We start from the raw sequence: 18,436 nt of genomic DNA, 5'->3' as shown, positions 1-18,436 counted from the left end.
GCAGTGGTGGGGAGTGGAGTAAACACTGGAATGGTGCTTGGTGGGGGTGCAGAGGGAAGCAAGGAAATGGCAATGGAAGGCAATTGAAGCGAGGCAATGTTTTACTGAATTTGTCTTCAAATGTCACGAAAAATTATATAATCATAATATAATACATTAAGTATATGTTTTGATAACAAGAGTATTGGGACAGTCAGGAAATATACAAGGTTCTTTGACAACTTTTTTATTTGATTAATAATGCTATCTCCCACTACCTCTATCATATTAATTTGCACCATATTTTGGTAGAAATCAGGCGTGACAGTGTTGTACCATAATGTAATGTATTATTATGTTAATGTATTGATATTGTGCAATGTATTAATGTATTGTTAAGGTGTCATAATGTATTGTTACGTATATGGTCGAGGGAGTAAAATTGTGGATAGGTTAGAATAGTTATTTCATAACACGTGTTAAAGTGTGGTTTAATTCCCTTAAGTGAAAAAATGTGCGGAGCATGTGCATCGAAAGACCTCGCCCTCACCCCTCCCGCCCAAGTGCCTGTATCGAAGTCCCCCCTACCCCCTCCCGACATTCCTAAATCTTCCCATCGTATATGTCTTTCTGTGAAATTTTCCTCACTTCACAGCCAATCAGCACGGTCCACGACGGCTATCGCGGTGTCGGCTTCAGGTCACCAGATGGGTTGTCAAAACAAGGCCATAATCATAATCGGACTGGCTGTGTTAGCCAATGGGTACGCATCATGATTAATTGAATGGGCCCCAAGTGATCTTTTAAAAAGGGCACACACAGCACACAATGTGAGTGGCATAAGTTCATGGCACAAGTGAAGACGTGTGTGGAACAAGGTGCGCAAGAATGTGGCACAGCAGGACATAACGTAGCATTCAGGTCACTGGTTGTGACTTGTGGTTAATTCTGTGTGCAGTTTGTTTATGTGATTGGCGTGAACATACATTTGTTAAACACATTAAGATCCCCACCGGTGTCCTTCGTGAAGAGTGGGCAAGTTATCACTGGTATCAGAGCAAACTTCTAAATTTCTGCCCAAACTACTGCTGGGAAGGCAATAGCAGACCACCCAGTCTGAGTGGGGAAGAAAGGAGGGGAGAGGAGGAGAGACAGGGGAGTGGGGGACAGAGAGAGAGAGAGAGAGAGAGAGAGAGAGAGAGAGAGAGAGAGAGAGAGAGAGAGAGAGAGAGAGAGAGAGAGAGAGAGAGAGAGAGAGAGAGAGAGAGAGAGAGAGAGAGAGAGAGAGAGAGAGAGAGAGAGACAGAGAGAGAGACAGAGAGAGAGACAGATATATATATAGAGAGAGAGAGATATATATATATATATATATATATATATATATATATATATATATATATATATATATATATATATATATATATATATATATATATATATATATATATATATATAGAGAGAGAGAGAGAGAGAGAGAGAGAGAGAGAGAGAGAGAGAGAGAGAGAGAGAGAGAGAGAGAGAGAGAGAGAGAGAGAGAGAGAGAGAGAGAGAGAGATATATATAGATATATAGAGAGAGAGAGAGATATAGAGATAGAGAGACACACACAGAGAGAGAGAGAGAGAGAGAGTGTGTGTGTGGGGGGAGAGAGAGAGAGAGTGGGGGAGAGAAGTGGAGTAGAAAGAGGGAGAGGAGGAGGGGGAGAGGGGGGGGAAAGACAGAGGGGGAGAGAGACTGGGAGAGGTAGAGGAGGGGAAAGGGAGGGGGTTTTTGGGGGGGGGGGCAAGGAAGAAGTTTCCTTCTGTATCCATCCTATCCACCCCATTCCTCCCTACCCCATTGTTTGTCTAATTCTCTCTCTATTTTGTCTTTCAACTCCTGTTGGTGTCCCCCCCTTACCCTCGCTTTTGGTCCTTTTGTTGTGTTGCGTCTTGATCCGTTTCATGTTCTCGCTCTTCCACGAGCCTTGACTCTGGATTCAAAAAAAGTCATAGGTTGGCAACCATTATACATGCTTCATGGGCCAAATGGTCTCTTTCTGTGTTGAAGTTCCTTGTAAGGGAAGTCGTCTATTATAAATTGTGATCCATGGTGTCTGTCCGTGAATTCATCTATCTTCCGTTTACGGCGGCCGCTTCTCACGCTGCATTGAAAAGCTCAACATTCACTTTTGAAATGACGAGAGAACAGGCATGAGTCATACTGATGCCAAATTGTATTTTGCAACCAGGACATTTTTGCCCTCTTTTAAAACAAATCCAACCTCTGCAACCCTATGTTGCACCACCATTTTGTGGTGGGTGGTATAAGTAGCTCAGAGCTTTGGTTCTGCGTGAAACCAAGAGTGCAACACAATTGGCCTTTTTAAAGTTCATGGAATATTCTTTAAATTTATAAATTAACTTTAACATTTCCCGTCACTGGGGAAGGATACTTTTGCCAGCTTTTCACGTCACTTGGGATGGGTACTATTCATAGTAACCCGTAATTTGGCGTTCTGACATCCCACAAAGCCTGACATGAGATGATAAAACTGTAGAAACCCTGTTTCAATATTTCAATGCCTCAGAATGTCTGTGCATTGTGCTCCTGCAGGCCAGTGAGGCTGTGCATGACTTCAGGGATGAAAGGTAGGCCGACTGCAGGGCGGAATCAGAGGTTGTTTGACGTTGAGTAAAGAATCTCTCATCTCTCTCGCTTATGTAGATTTAGGGTTGAGAGAGTTATGTTTTTGAAATGTTTTAAAAAAAAAATTCTCGTTTCATTGCTTACCTGTACACATACAGTATAAATAAGACAAACACAAAAAGATAAACACTGTAAAGGAATATTTTAAAATAAAATAAAAATCCGTCTTGTTTATTTGTCGAATCCGGATCCGGATCTTCACCAAAAATAAAAATAAAAATTCGTCTTTGTCACACTCCCAAGCAGTCCACCAAGTGTTGCCCAATAACCCAAGACCACCAGATTTTAATTAATTTAATTCACTCTTACAATGTGAATATTTTGTTGCACCAAGAGAGACCTCCTCAAATATTTGTCCTTCGTTCCTCAATCGCATGTTTCTCTATTAAAATGCAGTAATAATCTTCACCTTCTACTTCTCCTGGTCGCATGACTCTGGTGGTTGTCGATACAATACGTATCATAGGGTGTTTCTTTTTTTTAAACCATGTAATCTTTTCATTTTCACAATTCAAGAACTTCAATTTATGAAAGTTTTTTCCAGAAGCAGATTTACCCACAAGATTGATAACAACAACTATCATTTATGTCTGTGATTGTTTATAAAATAAAAATTATATCCCTCAGCATCTCATCTTGTTTCACAACAATGTATTTATATTTTCCAGCTGTGTGTTTCATTTACACCATAAATTATTTTTTGCTACACTACGTAGAAAAATTCTCTCCAAAACTTGTTTATATCTATTGAATTTAACATGAATAACACACCCCGAGATATATATATATATATATATATATATATATATATATATATATATATATATATATATATATATATATATATATATATATATATATATACATATATATATATACATATATATATATACATATACCAGAGATGCCAACTTTTGGAAATCAGAATTAGGGAGGATTTTCAACCGACACCAAATAATGTGCGCTGCGCACATCTTATGGAGCGCTCGACCCTGCTGACGCGGGTCAGGGCCCGCCTTAGGGCCCTGGAAGCTCTGGGGTTCTAGATGCTCTCTAGTGCCCTCTGAGCCCTATTTTGGAGCATTTAACATGTTAAGAATTCCCACTTTTGAACAAAAAAAGGGAAAATTGTGCACTTTTAATGTTACATGTATGTTAATATTAGTAAGTTAGGGACAATCAAAGATTAACAAAAAGCACAAAAGAAGCAATATTTTTCTTCCCTTACTGGCTGGTACTACTGCTGCTTGCTTTTTCCATGGCAGCTTTGCTGAGTGACAGCTGTGTGGCTCTTTTAGCCCTTCTGATTATGTCTTTGCTGTATTCTCTCTGGTAGCAAGGGGTGTTATGAGCTAGTTTTTCAATTAAGAGAGCTTCCAGGGTTTTGACTCTCAAATTGGGACGAAATTCAGTATGATTCTTCCGTACAAGACTGAGTGCCCGCTCACATGATGCGTTCGAATGAGGAATGACCAAGATTCCCTTCATCACTTTGCTCAAATTAGGATACTTCTTGGCACCAGTGCAGGGATCTGTGAGCTGTGAAATCCGATGCCACTGCTCATCCACTCTCACTGTCTCAGTAGCAATTGTAGCTATGGAGGCGTCTGCCTTGTAGTGAGCGAATTCACTCTCAAGACTGTCTATGTCACTATCACCGCCACTGAACAGACAGGGGAATTTCTTGATGAAAAACTCCACACAGTCAAACCCCACTTCTTGGTGTAGCTTAACATCCAGCACCTGAGCATGCTTGGCTAATTCATCATCTAGCGGCCAGGTTTTGAAGATATAATTGCAGGCTTTCACATAATATGAGCGAACTGCACTGAAGAAACCTTGGATGTCTGACTCACTCAGAGTGAAGGTGGATTTCTTGAGACTCCTTTGTTCCCTTATATACAGTTTGGCATCGTTCCCAATCATGAGGTCCTCATCATTCTTCTGATGATTTCTGTCAGAGAAGGGTACATTTACCAGAGCAACCGATGACACCGATGGTTTCAAAAACCATACGAAGATATCTTTCAGAAGACCATTCAATTCTCCGTGCAGGAGATGAATACAGGGTTCGTCTCTCTTTGGAGCAGAAGATTCCCCTTCTCAAAAAAGCTTGTTAGCATATCGAAGGAAGAAACAATAGAGTTTTGTTTGTGGAGACAAGAACATCCTGTTGACACGTTTTCTCTAGATTCCTGCACAGTGTTTGAGGAAGATGCGCTTTTAGTTGTAGAACTCGTAGTACACTTAGCCGCAGGGCGATCACACTTGCGTTTACTGCCAGCAGAAGAGGTCAGACTCGTAGTACCAGATCCAATTTTACGTTTGAGGAGAGAGCTTGAGGTAGGTGCAGCCAAGGAAGAAGACCTCTGATTCGAAGGTTTTGCTGAGCTTCTATCAAGTGATTTGGCAAAAGCAGAACTTAACTTGGGTCCTTCTTTGCCTGTAGATGGGACTATCACAGTCTTTCTCGACTCTGAAGGAATCTGCTTTGTAGATGAACGTGATGAAGGGCCGGTGATGCTACCTGCTCTCAGCTTTGGTTTTGGTGCTGTCCCTGCTGTCTTCTTCGCAGCAGATACTGCAGTGGTAGTGGTGAATGCTGCTCCACGAGTGCTTGATCCTGCAGTGCCAGTACTGGCAGTAGATACAGTGCCGTCCTTCTTGCTCGTTGTTAGAGTCTTGGCTACAGTTGGTTGCATTTTTCTTCGTACTTCTTCTTTGAAGAAGAGGCGAAGTGGCTCCCACTGTTCAATCAGCCTGTCTAGGCACTGACCAAGGGACAGCCACCTTGTTGGGCGACATGCTTCAGAATCTTGTGTCGGGGCATCACAGAGTTCTTGCAGTGCTTTCACTCCTTTGTGCGTTTACTACTTTTGTCCAAGTAGTAGTAAATATCGATGAGAAAGTCATCTAATTCAATGGGTAAGGCCTGAGCCGCCTTCTTGGCCGTATTGTGCATCATATGGCAAGGGCATCCCATGATGTTGCACTCTGGATTTTGTTTGTGGATATAAGCAGCGACTCCTTTGTGCTTGCCCACCATGACAGAGGCATTATCAGCACAAAGGAAACACAATTTCCCCACGGAATTTTCCTGTCACTGAACTCATGATCAAGCAGTTTGAAAATGTTTTCTCCAGTGGAATCTTGTTTGCACGCAGGCAAACTTAGCAAACCTTGCTTCACAATCCCAGCACTGTTGTCATAGTACGAAATCAGGACAGGATATAGCTGGGCCTCACCACTGTCATTGCTACCGTCTGTAGCTAGGCTAAATGGAGCTAGTCTAGCAATATCGGCAATAGATGAAGCAGTAACATTTGACAACTCACCAATTACACTGGTCAACAACAAATTTGTTGTCTGCATTTTTAAGCTGATTTAGGACGAATCTGATGCGCTGAATCCAAAACTCACATTAGTTTTGTTCAATCAGGTCAAGTTTTTGAGATATGGCCACATGTCGTTTTTTACATTTTGTTCACATGTACGCATGTGTGGAGCATTTTAGAAGAAGTTGGTGGGGGTAAAATGTCATGTCAAATAATTGTTTTAATTGGAAATAATTATTTTAATGACAAGAAGTATTCAGGTACGATAGTTCTAGGTGATTATGTCGAAAAGGGATCAGTTTGAAGTCATAAAACCTCAAAATCTTCCAAAAATTGGTGAGGCAAAGCATAAAGTTCGTGGATCAAAACTAAAGTTAATGGGGCAGATTTTGTAATAATGTGATACAAAAAAGTTGTATTTCTTGAAATAACGAACTCTGAAGAATGTACAATACCTACATACGCCAATTTATGACATGCGCTTCTGCTCAAGCTTGGAGTGCCACAGTACGAACCCAAAGATTGGAGACTGTTCATTGACAGCAGCAAGCGATCACTGAAATGTGTTCTGCTACACAACGGCAACCAGTTTGCCTCTGTACCCATCGCTCACTCGACTACACTGAAGGAGAAGTATGAAGCGGTGAAGTACGTGCTGGAGAAAATTGGTTATGATCAGCATAAGTGGTTTATTTGTGTTGACCTGAAGATGGTGAACTTTTTGTTGGGACAACAGTCTGGCTTACCAAGTACCCATGTTTTCTGTGCATGTGGGATAGTAGGGACCGTGCTCAGCATTACACGAAGAAGGACTGGCCTGTGCGGGAGGAATTGGTGCCATGCAGAAAGGAACGTCATCAACGACCCTCTGGTGGACAGAGACAGAATACTCTTCCCACACGCTGCACATCAAGCTCGGCAATCAAGCAGTTCACCAAGGCTCTGGACAAAGATGGTGACTGCTTCACTTACTTGTGCCAGGCTTTTCCAGGATTGACCATGGAGAAGTTGAAAGTTGGCATCTTTGATGGTTCTCAGATCCGTCAGCTCATCAGAGATCCAGAGTTCAAAAACTCAATGAATGAAGTGGAACTGGAAGCGTGGAAGACATTTGTTTTGGTAGTGAAGAACTTTCTTGGCAACAATAAGGCCAGAAACTACGCAGAACTTGTCAACAACATGCTGACTGCTTTCAGAAACCTGGGCTGCAACATGAGCATCCAAGATGCACTACCTATTTTCACATATGAACCGGTTTCCTGAGAACCTGGGTTCAATGAGTGACGAGCAGGGGGAGAGATTCCATCAGGACATGAAGGAGATGGAGACCAGGTATCAGGGTCGCTGGGACGCAGTCATGATGGCTGACTACTGTTGGAATCTGAAGAGAGACCTCCCTGCCGCTGAACATTCCAGGAGTTCGAAGAAACGGAAGTTCAAGCCCTGAAGTTTGAACAGTGGCGACGCAACATGCAATTTACTTGTACTTACCTTTATCAATGCCCACCATTCAGATGACAGTAATCGATGTTTCTATCATGTAATCAATAAATGTTGTTGGCAAAACATTTTTTTTTCTTAAAAACATGTTTAGGATGATATGTGTTGACAAAAATCAGCTGATAATGCCACAAAAATGTAATTGATTTTGTCACAAGATCTGATTTTTTCAAATCAACTTAGCACAAAAACCTGACCTGATGGAGAGAAACGGATGCCATTTCCTGATTCAGCAGTGCCAGAATACCTAATTCACTTGTAGAAATCTAGACAACATTCAGAAAGTAAAATTGTTGACCAGTGTTCTTTTTTCTTCTTTGTTCTTGTTCTTTTTTTTTTTTTTCTTCTTTTTTCTTTTTTTTTTCTTGCTTTTTTTCTTGTTTTTTTTTTATTTTATTTTATTTTTATTTTATTTTTTTGTTCTTGCACATCTTGCACATCTTGCAAGTTTTGTTCTTGCACATCCATACTTTGAAGCAACTTTTGAATCTGGAAACATCTTTTGAAATTGAGGTCCAGCATGATCTGAGACTGATATGGGCAAGTTATGTTCCACAATAAATCCACTAAAGAGAAGTTCCGCTCAGGTAACATCCTCTTCCTCGCTTGTCCCTTGTTTGGTGAAATAATTCAGAAGTGTACCGGTACTCGTGCTCGAAGATCTCTCCTTTGCAATGTCTGTGTGCCGTTTGCTTCCAACGTGCTTCCGAATATCATCGCGACCTCCGTGCTCAACTGAAATATCAACGCTGCATACTGTACAATACGCATGATGGAATTCCTCTTTCAGACTTTCGAATACACGGGTATTGGAGACTGTATTCGGTCTTGTACTTCTGAGACCATTTCTTGGTCTTCGTAGCTTCTTTTCTGCCATTTCGTAATCAACATCGAGGGCTTGAAGCATCGGTAACTTCGAAGTCGAGGTTCCACAGCTGCAGCGAGACTCGTAGAACTGTAGCGGCTGTTAAATTAAACACCGCACGGTGGTCGCGACCGCCGGGCTGGTACGGGGCCCAGCTGCATGCAGTGAGCGTATCGCATGCATATACACTGTGCATACATACCGCATGCACTGTATTGCACACAAACCGCATGCACTAAATCTCAGTGCATGATCGCATAAGCGAGATCCAGACCCAATGTTTCGCTGCTCCTCATTTGAATTTGCAATTTTTTACGTACAATTTGGTAGCAGCGAACGTTATGGAGTTACCACATGCTATACGTAGCAGACGATGCTTTTCATTCAATTCTCATACCAGTACATTCTGATTAGTGAACAGTGCAAAAATATCAAAATTTCGGGAGGATAAGGATAGTGATCGTAAGGGCGGGAGTTTGGGTGAATTTTCGGAAGCCTCCCGATGAAATCGGGAGGGTTGGCATTGCTGCATATACACACACATATATACATACATATCGGGCGTATAATAAAATAAAAGTATGAGAATTATTTCGTATCGAGTGACGAGGGAGTTGAAAGCATGATTGACGAAGATAAATACAATTACAAGAAGAATGTCTCCCTCTTGTGTTGTAGCTGTCCATTACTGTTTGGTTTCTCTCATTAACACAATCATCAAAGATAACGAGATTCTTTTTTGATTTATGCAACTCTTGGGGTGAAGGTACATCATCCATATTATCACTAAGAATACATGTGATAGGTTTTGATTTATTTTTATTTTTCTGTGTATTACAAAATAGTTGAATTATATCTTCAATGTTATAATCATTTAGTTCGTTTTGAAGTTTAAATAAACCAATTATGTCTTCTATTTGAAGACCAGCATTAAAACCTTGTGAGAGTAGTTGATACTCTGGTTGAAAACTTGACTTTGTGAAAATTATTAAATTATCAAAATCTAAAAAGTTGGGAGTGAGGAGCATTTTCAAAAGCAGGCAGGTTTTTCCACATCCACTTGAACCAACTACGAGACATCTTCATGAATTTGGAAGATTTTTATGGTTGTTAAATTTTATCTAATTTTCCTAAATGGGTAAAAAAACCATTCATTTATATATTTAGAATTTTTCTAATTATTGGCTTTTTTTAGAAACTATGTTTTATCCTGAGTTCAGGTTTAATTTCAAGATAATACATTATTTTATTTACACAATATCTTATGTTGATATTTCCCTGAAAATGACAATCGTTAATAATATATATATATATCATCAATCCATGAAACATTACCGTCACTTGTTGAGTCTCATCTCTTGTAAGAAAAGGTGTATTATCACCCTCGTCCTTGGCATTCATTTCTCTTATTATCCCCCGCCAACCAACGAAGTTGGTGGGGGATATAGAAATGGGTTCCGTCCGTCCGTCACATTTCGTTTCCGGAGCTTAACTTCAAATCCCCTCAAGATATATTTACGAAATTTGGTACACATATCAAGCAAGTGGTGAACTGGTGCCTTTTGATATTTTCTAATTGATAGGTCACATGGTTTGGCAGCCATGTTGGATTCAAGAAAAATATTAAATAATGTTTTCTCTGGAATCACATAACCTAACGAAGCGAAAATTTGCAACTATCATCTTCCATCATGTCTGCATACATAGTAAAAATTATGACATCACAAGTCACATGGTTTGGTGGCCATCTTGGATAGAAAAACACACCTCATCCTATTAACACGAAACTTCACACACATATTCCACTGGAGGATTGGAGGCAGAATGTAAATGTATGATGTCATAGGTCACATGGTTAGTCAGCCATCTTGGATTGAACATTAATCAATTTTTCAAATCTTCTTCTCCAGAATGGCTGGACAGATTGAGGCAAAATTTCACATACACTTTCCCCAAGACCTCCTTTCAGAAGTTTGTTCATTTCTAATTGATAGGTCAGATAGTTTGGCGGCCATATTGAATTTACCCTAAAACCCTCAAACATTTTCTTCTCCAGAACGGCTGGTCAGATCAAGGGGAAACTTCACATACATATTGCACATGCTTAGGGAATATGTCTGTTAATCCTTATTTACTATGGCAGGAGATATCGAAGACTTTGTCTTCAACGGATGCTAGTTATTCTTGTAAAGCAATTCATTTTTGGTGTAATTTTGAAACAGTTATGTTCCTTTTTATATTTTTTTATTTGCATTAATTAGAAGATAATCACAGAATATACATTGTTTATGGGCTTCTGACTATGTTTAATCCCACTCTATTACATGCAGGACAATTCACAAATTTGTCATGGGAGAATCAGGGAATTCAAGAGGCTCAAGATCTCGTATACGATTCATATTTATAAAGTAAAGCTTTACTCCAAACAAAATTCATCTTTGGTACTTTCATTGGTGCTTTCACAATCATCTATAAAACTATCGTTTGAACACAAACTCTCGGTGTCATAACTGTCTTCTGTTCCAACAGAGATACTATCATCACTCATAATCTTCACTTGAATAATGCCTCATATTCCATTCGTAGAAAAAACATTACCATCTATATCTATATACTTTTTTCATAAACAGATTCAACTACTGCATTTTTTATATTAAAGGTGATTTTAAAATGGTCCTTAACAACTACTGAATGAAATGTCATTTCACCCGATATATTAACATCCTTTATTTCATCAAGATTTACATTTTTAGGGTTGTTGAAAAAAATACAAATTTCTCCTTGCATATTACAGATGGTCTTATCTTTTCATTCTAAAGCTTCATCCATAAGGTTTTTCTTTTTTGATACTTTTTCTTGTTTCATTGCTTTTTCTAGTTTTGAATATATTACCAGAAGGAGAGGAGAAACTTTTGTTAGAGCTACTTTAATTGATGTTCTTCCAGATATACTAAAAGCCCTTCCACTGAAAGAAATTGATTTTTTTTAATAATGTTTGTTTTAATGTTTTTGTTTTTAATCCAATAATGTTTTTATCCATAATGTTTTTGCTACACTACGTAGAAAAATTCTCTCCAAAACTTGTTTATATCTATTGAATTTATCCATCCATAATAATCCATGTTTTTATCCAATAATTGTTATATTTATCCGTATTCAATTTTACATCCTCGACATATTTCTCAGTATCTTTTACAAATGTAGTGTTTGATTGAAACTTGTCTTTTGTGTCTTGATACATTGTATTTATAAAGTGAAAAAAGTTGGTGGGTAAAATGGTTTTAAGCACTGATTCACATGTAAATTAAACGGAATTTTCATCAAGAAAATTTTAGTTTAAGCAAAGTTTTGCGATATAAATATGGTGAATACAACGTATTGTGACGTTTGTAATCATCTATCTATAATTCCAGCAGTGTGTGTGTGTGTGTGTGTGTGTGTGTGTGTGTGTGTGTGTGTGTGTGTGTGTGTGTGTGTGTGTGTGTGTGTGTGTGTGTGTGTGCGTGCCCGCTGTTTCTCAACAACCACTGGTCCGATCTGATTGAAACTTGCCAGGTATATTGCTGGGGATCTGAGGATGTGCCTTTTCAAGGTTTGATATTAATCGGACAAGTGGTTCCCAAGTTATGGCCATTTATTTACCAAACCAATGACAAGGCACGTTGTTGCGTGGGCGTGGCCGATAGGGGAGGGGAAGCTCAGCCGCGCTCCCCATTACAGGTTACAACGTACGGGCTTCCGGAGAGTGATGACTTCGTGTATTCTAATAATTTATCGATTTCTTATGCGCATTTATAGATAAACACTATGCCCCAAGTTATGATCGTTTTCATATTAGACGGTGCATAAATTTCGGTAACATCAGAGTGAGCTGGTATGCTCCGAACCAGGAAGTAAAATTTTTTTTGTTCCTCTCTTCTCTTCTCTTTTTGTTTTTTCCTTGCGATGACATTGCGAAAAGGCAAAATACGTTGGCGCTAATTGAATAATTGGCCATTAAAACTAAATTGCGAATAATCATAACTGCGATATGCGAACTTCCGGGCAATGCACGTACGGGCTCGCGAGAGCGAAGAAACGGCCTGTGTGGTTGTTGTTTCTTGCTCGCGGTTTGAATATGTAATTTTTTTTTACGGGCACGTATTAGTGAATATAAATGTCACAAAAAACACCTTCAAACCAACAAACACACATTCAATCTTTTCAGACAAATATCTCCATTTGAACGAAGAAAAAAAATTGTGATGTCTGTTCTCAGGATGTTTTCAAAGAGAGTTATAAACAAGCCGGTAGGCAACATGGGTGGTCACAAGACTAAGGCGAATTTGAAATATGTAGATAAGAGAACACATCAGATGGCATTTTTGCCGTTCGTTGTTCCATATAGGAACATGACGAGCAACTGTCCATTCATCATTTGTGTTCGATTCCCTAACCCTACATTAGGGAATCCCAACGCAAACGTTGGGGTGAAAGCATATAGTAATATAATTGCATACGAGTCATTCAGTTTTTGACGGATCGGGCTGAAAATTTTTGACAAAGAGGTTGATTATAGTGCGCATGAAAGTGCGGAAGCCGATTTTTGAAAAAAAAAATTTGATGTTTTCAAAAATTTCAAAGTCCAGTTGCTAGGCAACAGTGGCGCCCATAGCAACGGTGCTCAAAAGCATACAACTAGATCCTCGTATGCATCTACCAGAAAGTTTCATCAAAATCAGTTGACTCCTCTGGCCTCCAGAGCTGTCCATTACATACAAACAAACAGACAGACCGTATCCATGACGGAGCTGACAGACGGAAAACCTGAGAATAAGGTAAGTCTAGTGACCACCCAACAGACATACAGACAGACGGAAAACCTGAGAATAAGGGAAGTCTCGCGACCACCCAAAAATACCTTCAATCACAAAAACACGTCAACAACATTGAGAGAAACTTGAAGAGAAATAAGAAGAAATTTGGATTAGAGGGAGATGTCATTGAGACAACACCATTTGAAATAACAACTCTTCAAACATGTTTTAAAGCTCTCATACGAGCCTCGACAAGGTATACAAAAAAAAATTCAAAAAAAAAAAAACCGGATCGAGGTAAAACGTGCAAGATTTAATATTAGTGTAACATCCATTTGGGAAGCGATTCATCCATCCATCCATTAGGACCATACTCTGTGCAGAGCGTTGGTGCCGCCGAAGCAGTCTCCTTGGCTATTGGGAACAATCCTGGACGGGTCGCCACTCCGACACAGTATACCAGCATGCTGGCACTCATTTTGCCGACCTCGGAAGGATGACAGGCAGAGTCAACCCCACCTGGTGTTAATTCAACAGCTGAGCGGGATTTGAACTCAGGACCCTAGGATCCCAAGCCCACTACCTTAACCATTAAGCCAACACCAGGCATAAGCGATTCATATCTCAAAGGATTCAATTATCAAGGTTGTTAGTCGAATGTTAAAAAGCATAAATCATTCAAAATATACCTTGGAGCCTCCTTTACCTTCTCAAGAGAAGATAATGTTGTTGAAGAAAAATATATGAAAACTAATCCACCACACCTTATTACATCAACTGAAAGCTTCCTTAAATCTCTTATATTTGAAGAGCTTATTAGATTTGAATTAGAAGAACAACAAGGTAGTTGGTTCAACATTGGGAATGTTTCAGATATCAATCTTCATATTCTTAAATCCACTCTGCTCAAGGCTTCTTCTTATATTGATTTACCGAAGGATGGAAAGAATAAAAAGGCAATAATTAATATTAAAAATACTGATGATAAATGCTTTCTCTGGAGTAACTTAGCACATCTTTATCCACAGGAAAGGGACTGTGAAAGAGTTTCAAAGTATAAGAAATATGAGAATAATTAAGAAACTGGGGATCTGGGCATCTTTCGAGGAGAACCCATGAGCGTAAAAGATATAACAAAGTTTGAGAATATGAATAACCCATCAATAAATGTTCATGGTTTAAATCAGGGGTTCCCAACCTGTGGTACGCGTACCACAGGTGGTACTTTGGACTTTCTTGGTGGTATGCGGCATGGCCCTTTTTTTTTAATGCAGTTTTTATTTTACTTCTCTCTCATGCAGCTTGTGCACAATAATTAAATTTATATCGAAAGCTGCTGTACACTGACAGCTGTTTGTTATCGGCCATTGTGCACAAGTCTTGTTATTCGTTTTGTCTCTACACGCCACACTGTCATCATTGCTTATTGCCCGGCTTATTGTTACCGTTATCGTTCACCAGCATCATATCAATGCGAAAATATTCGGAGAGTTATCTCAAGTTAGGCTTCACTTCCATCCAAAAAGGTGAATTAGAAGTTCCACAGTGTGTGATTTGTGGAAAAGTTCTCGGCAATCAATCTATGAAGCCAAGTCTATTGAAGCGCCATTTTGATTCTGTTCATCCTGAACACAGCGACAAGGACCATGATTTTTTTCGTCGGAAGGAAAATGCCATGAAAAGAGCATGTTTCGACGGCAGCGGCAGTTTTCAACAGCAGTCCACGGCAGCCGTAAAGGCATCCTACTTAGTTGCACTGCGAATTGCAGAACAGAAAAAAACCTCACACCGTTGGTGAAAGGCTCATCCTTCCCGCCGCAAAGAATATCGTACGTCTCATGCTGGGAGAACAAAGCGCCAAGAAGCTCAATTCTCTTTCGTTGTCAAACAACACAGTTCAGAGGCGCATTGAAGAAATGTCAACCAATGTTCGTGACCAGGTGGTGGCAGAAATCAAGGCATCGCAATGGGGATTTTCTATGCAATTGGATGAGTCAACTGACGTGGAAAATTGTGCCCAACTGTTAGCGTTCGTTCGGTACGTGCATAAAGCCAAGTTCAAGGATGAAATACTATTTTGCCGCCCACTCAAAACCACAACGAAAGCAAAGGACATTTTCGAAGAGGTGTCTTCCGTCTTTGATCAAGTTGGGCTGTCATGGGTTGACCTGAAAGGCTGTACAACAGATGGTGCTCCAGCTATGTTGGGGTGCAGATCAGGTTTCCAAACGCTTGTGAAGGCAGTTGCTCCTGAAGTGCACGGCCTACACTGTACGATCCACCGCCACGCACTCGCAGCCAAGGCGCTCCCCAAGCCATTGACTGACGTTCTCTCAACAGCTGTGTCACATGATTGGGTTTTCGTATATCATGCCTCACCCGCTAGGGGTGCCAGGAATGTGCTTCTGGTCGCGCAATAAAGCGGAGTTGATGCTGGTACGCTTGCGCCTCGTGTTCCACTGCACCTCGTACACTCTAGTTGGCGACGAGGATGGTTGAAAACGGACTTGTGCCCGTTTTCGTCGGAGACGACTTCGGATTGTTTTCAGAACAATTGGAATGCTATTTCCACGCGAATGATGTGGTCGACGAGAGCAAACAGAAGTCGATCTTGCTCGCTTCGCTTTCGGCGGAGCATTATCGACTACTGAGTGATTTGATGGCGCCGAACAAGCCCCGGGATGACGGGCTGTCGTTTCGGGACATTGTGCAGAATATGAAAGCACACATGGCGCCGGAGAAGTCATTACAGCTCGCTCGATACCAGTTCGATCGCCTCTTGAAAGGGGCAGAGGAACGCGTCGCTGATTTCGTGGCGCGGATTAAGAATTCTTCCGTGGCATGCAAGTTCACGGCAGGGGAGCGTCCAGCTCGCCTCAGAGATCGTTTTATTGCTGGTTTACAAGATGTGAAAATGGTTTTGGCGGTTCTACGGCTGAAAGGTGAAGCCATTACATTCGACTCGGCAGTCAGCACGGCTACAGCGGTCGAGCAGACTCGCGGGGATGTTCGAGCCATCACCGGCCACGCAGGGTCGCGAGCGCCCCGGGACGCACGCTCGACCTTCGATGCGGGTCGGACGTCGCCGCGCGGCCGCACGTGCGGCGAGGTGACCCCGCGGACGTGTTTGGGATGCGGAGGTCGACACCTGCACCGTGCGTGCCCGTATAAAGGCACCGTGTGTTTGAATTGTCACAAGGTGGGTCATCTGAAGTGTGTGTGCCGTGGGGCGCCGGCCACCGTTAAGGTCATGGACGGCGATGTGCGAAGCGACCCGGGGCGGAACTGGCGGCCGTTGATGGGCCTGTTTTCAATTGGCCTGGCGGCGGCGCGCCCGATGGCGGTGGAAGTCGAAGTGAACAAAACGCCGATCACGTTCCAGGTCGATACGGGAGCGGCTGTGTCGATCATCGGCGAACAGACCGCGCATAGACTCAACGGCCTGAAGCTTATCAGGTCAAATCTCACGCTGTTCACGTACACCCGCGAGAAGATAACGCCAGTCGGGATGGCAGACGTGTCTGTGCGGTACCAAGTCTAGGTCGCCACGCTTCGGGTGTACGTCGTGCGGGAGAGGGGACCGTCTCTCCTCGGCCGAGATTGGCTGACCCGCATCAGGCGAGACTGGGCCGCAGTTCACCTTGTGCAACCCGTGCCGAGCCGATGGGAGGATCAGTTGGAGAAGATTCTTCAGAGACATCAAGGTTTGTTTGGCGACGACCTTGGGAAACTCAAGGGCATGGAGGCAAAACTCTTCCTGAAGGAGGGGGTGGTTCCTCGGTTTTGTAAACCACGTCCGGTGCCGTATGCCCTGCGGGACAAAGTCAAGGGTGAACTGGATAGGCTGGAGGCCTTTGGAGTGATCGAACGGGTGTTGTGCTCAGATTGGGCCACCCCGGTTGTCACGGTGCTGAAACGGAATGGAGACGTCCGATTGTGCGGGGACTTCAAATCCACAGTTAACCCGGGGCTCAGCGTGGAGCAATATCCACTGCCGTAAATCGATGAAATATATGCGCGATTGGCGGGGAGTCGATACTTCACGAAGCTGGACCTGCGTGATGCATATTTTCACCTGCCGATGAATCCCGGGAGTAGCGAGCTTTTGACAATCAACACGTGTCAAGGACTCTATCAATATACCCGACTCTGTTTTGGGATTGCTTCGGCCCCAGCTTTGTGGCAGAAAGCCATGGATCAGGTTTGCATTGGCCTGCCCGCTCAGACCTACCTGGACGATGTGCTCATTGCGGGGAAAACGGCGGACGAGCATCTTGCGAACATTGCCCAAGTGCTGACAAAACTAGAAGCGTGCGGCCTACGCTTGAACAGGGACAAGTGCGCGTTCTTCAAGCAGCGCTTGGAATACCTCGGGCACATCATTACGCCGGAGGGGCTGTTGAAAGGTCCTCGGAAGGTGGAAGCGATTCAGCACATGCCACCGCCTCGCGACAAGACGCAGCTGCGCTCGTTCATTGGTATGGCCCAGTATTACCAAAGGTTCGTGCGAGGGCTCAGCTCACAACTTGCGCCGTTAACACGGTTGCTCAGGAAGGACAAGCGCTGGGCTTGGGGGCCTGCACACCAGGCGTCGTTCGACAGCGTCAAGCGGCTGCTCACAGAGGATACGGTCCTCATGCACTACGAGCCTGTGCGTCCGCTCCTATTGGCATGCGACAGCTCGGCATATGGCATCAGGGCAGTGCTCTCCCACAGGATGGACGATGGTTCCGAGCGGCCTGTTTGTTTTGCATCCCGGACCCTGTCCGCAGCAGAGCGGGGATATGCCCAGATCGAGCGCGAGGCTCTCAGCCTCGTCTGGGGTGTGCGGAGGTTTCATCAATACCTGCTGGGGCGGCATTTCACTTTGCAGACGGATCACAAGCCGCTTCAATTCATCCTGAGACCCGAACGCGGGGTGCCGGTGGTAGCGGCCGCGCGAATACAGCGGTGGTGTCTGTTTCTTGGTGCTTACGATTATGATATTCAGTTCCGAAGCACTGAGAAGCATGCTAACTGCGACGGGCTCTCACACTTGCCGTGTGCGGAGGGTCCAGCTGCGTCTGAGTTGGCCGACCGGGTCGACGTGTTCGCGCTGGGCCAGGTCCAAAGCGGGCCAGGTCCAAAGCGGGCTGGTCACGGCCAGACAGGTCGTGGTGGAATCGGCTCGTGATCCGGTGCTCGCCCGTGTCGTCCAGGCGATTTATACGGGGAATTGGAGCGATCTGCCTTCGACGCCTGCATTTCAACCTTTCACGTCACGCGCATCGGAG

The sequence above is a fragment of the Eptatretus burgeri genome, chromosome 2 (assembly GCF_056783735.1).
Source record: "Eptatretus burgeri isolate ZD-2024b chromosome 2, Ebu_testis_v1, whole genome shotgun sequence".
In the NCBI taxonomy this organism is placed as follows: domain Eukaryota; kingdom Metazoa; phylum Chordata; class Myxini; order Myxiniformes; family Myxinidae; genus Eptatretus; species Eptatretus burgeri.
Note: the sequence above shows the minus strand (reverse complement) of the source record.